This window comes from Zonotrichia leucophrys, unplaced genomic scaffold (assembly GCF_028769735.1).
Source record: "Zonotrichia leucophrys gambelii isolate GWCS_2022_RI unplaced genomic scaffold, RI_Zleu_2.0 Scaffold_891_20086, whole genome shotgun sequence".
NCBI classification, from domain to species: Eukaryota; Metazoa; Chordata; class Aves; order Passeriformes; family Passerellidae; genus Zonotrichia; species Zonotrichia leucophrys.
In genome coordinates this window covers 1-2,785 of record NW_026993096.1, presented here as the reverse complement: position 1 = coordinate 2,785, position 2,785 = coordinate 1, and the positions used below count along the sequence as shown (strand labels likewise).

At 55.1% G+C, this 2,785-nt stretch overlaps 1 pseudogene; it reads left to right on the top strand.

Moving 5' to 3' along the window:
• Positions 1-410: 410 nt before the first annotated feature.
• LOC135442039 (zinc finger protein 239-like) lies at positions 411-2,558 on the top strand (annotated as a pseudogene).
• Positions 2,559-2,785: the final 227 nt, after the last annotated feature.

The window sequence follows — 2,785 nt, the reverse complement described above, 5'->3', positions numbered from 1 at the left end:
TCCACATGGTTCCAGTTGCTTTCTTTCCCCCCTTCACTTTTGTTCCAGTCCCTCTCAGTATGTCCCAGTGTAGCCCAGTTCCCTCCAGCATGTTCCCAGTCACTCCCAGTTGGGTTATTTTGGGGGGATGTTTGGAGAATGAAGCAGTCCAAGGCTGAGCGGAAAAGGCCCCTCGGGGGCACATCGGGGGGTGCGGTGGCGGCTGCCGGCAGAGGCAGCCTGGAGGAGCAGAGCCCGGTGTCCCCCAGGAGCCCAAATTGGGGAGCCCAGAGAGGGGGGAGCGCCGCCATTAGGGGGAGCCTCAAGAGCCTGGAGAGGGGCAGGGGGGACTCCTTGGAGCCGCTGCAGCCCAGAGCAGAGAAGGAGCGGAGAAGGCAGCCAGGGAGCCCAAAGAGCCCCGGCATCCCGAAATGGGGGGAGCAAAGAGGGGGGAGCTTTTGGCAGTGCTGGGACTTCCAGCAGCCTGGGCAGGGCGGGCACCGAGGAGAAGGGGGACCCACAATCCAAGCGTGACCCCCAGCAGCTGGGACAGGGTGAACCCCCGAACACCACAGGGGAGGGACCAGGGACAGGGAACTCCTGGGACGCTTTTCTAGGGCTGAATTGTGGTGTTTGGGAGATTTTTGTGAAGCACAGATGGCCGGTGACTTGCAGAGATGGACTTGGGCGGAGGGACCTTGTAACTCTATGTGTATTGGGGCTGGTGAAACAGGCTTTCCTGTTTCATAAATATGATAAATGTCTGGCAAAAATTTTGAGAATATAGAAACTATTAGCAAGATTGGAATGAAAGCAAGCTTTTAGATACCTTAGTTATTGAACAAATGGAAAACAATTGTGTGGCCAGACTGAAGGCAATCCCCTTCTGATGAAACAATTCCCTCTGCTTGCAGACAGGTCCAGGGGTCAGAGCAGACCCTACTAGCTCAGCAGAAGGCGTCCAAACAGTACTTTTTAAGATTTAAAATATAACACATTATGGTGATGTAATGATTCTTTCAGGCTGTATGCAAATGCTATAGGATTTGTACCTTGTACTAGATTGGTTTGTGAGAAATAGAATATTCAACACAGAAGAAGATTTATTGTATTGTAACGGTAACCTCACTCTCTTACGCTTTTACTCTCTTACCCTTTTGCTCTCTTACCCTTTTTACTCTCTTACCTTTTTTACTCTCTTACGCTCTTCCCCTCTCACTCTCTCACCCTCTCGTCCTCTCTGCCCCTCTCTTCTCTCAGGCCTGCTCCGAGCTGTGCTTGGCAGCCCCAAGCAGGGCCCTGCACCCAGGCCCTTTGCAATAAACAGCAAGTTCCACGACCTGGCTTCAGAGATCTCTCGTCTCTGTCCATCCCAACCGTCCTACCCCCTGACGCTCCTACAAAGGTGCTCATCCCTTGTTTTCCCCAAACCAGGATTTGCCATTGCCAAGCCCTGGGAGGCTGCGAGGAAGAGGAAGATGCCTCAGGACACTGATGCAGGTGAGGAGGAAGTCAGTGCCCCTTTCCTCTCTGTGCTGCTCCATCTGCCAGCCCAGCACGGCCCCGGCTGCAGCACAGCCCTGGGGGGATCTCCTTGCCCTTGCCTGTGGCATGGGGGCAAATCCCATCCTGTCCTTGTCCTTCCTCCCCCAGAGCAGGAGCTGGGCATGCAGAGCAGGGAGGACAAATGCCCGCGGCAGAACCTGATGGAAGAGCCCGTTTTGAGCGGCTCCACGGCGCAGGAAGGCAACAGGGAGGAAAAGGCGCGGAGATGCCGCACGAGGAGGGGCTGCAAACGCAGCTGGGGGGGATCTGAGAGGGGAAAGAGCCAGCCTGGGCCGGGAAGGCGGCCAAAGATCAAGCCAGAGCTCGGAGCTGGTGCTCCACGAGCAGCTCCATGATAGGGAGAAGCCCCACACGTGCAGGGAGTGTGGGAAGAGCTTCAGGAGGAACTGCAACCTGATCAGGCACCAGAAGACCCACACTGGGGAACGGCCCTACGCGTGTGGGGAGTGTGGGAAGAGCTTCAGCGAGAGCTCCACCCTGATCACGCACCAGAGGACTCACACTGGGGAGAGGCCCTACGAGTGTGATAAATGCAGGAACAGGTTGGTGACCAGCTCCCATCTCGTCCGGCACTATCAGAGTCACACAGAGGAGAGGCCCTTCCAATGCCCCGACTGTGGGAAGGGATTCCAACGCAACTCCCACCTCATCAGACACCAGCACATCCACACGGGGGAGAAGCCCTATGAGTGTGATAAATGCAGGAAGAGGTTTAAGACGAGCTCCAGTCTCCTCCTGCACTATCGGATTCACACAGAGGAGAGGCCCTTCCGCTGCCCTGACTGTGGAAAGGGATTCAAGCACAACTCCATCCTTGTCAAGCACCGTCACATCCATACTGGGGAGAGGCCCTACGAGTGTCCCGTGTGGGAAGCGCTTCTCCATGAGCTCTACCTTGAACCAACACCAACGGAGGCACTGGTAAGGGAAGCCCTGCGAGTGCCCCGAGTGCGGGCAGAGCTTTGTGCGCTGCTCCTGCTCCATCCCCCATTGGAGGAACCACATTGGGCACAGCCCTGGTGACCCACATTCCGTGTGATCCATTTTGGGAACACACCTGTCTACTTCTCCTTTTGGTTTGGCCTTAATTTTCTTCTGCTTCATCTTCATCCCTTAAAAACTGCCAAAACAGAGTTAAATGAATGAAATTGATCAAAGATATCTAAAGTCCCACCATTTCACAGGTGTTTGAGGGGGAATTTAGGATTTGGGGACACATTCTGTGTGGAGCGCCCCTGTT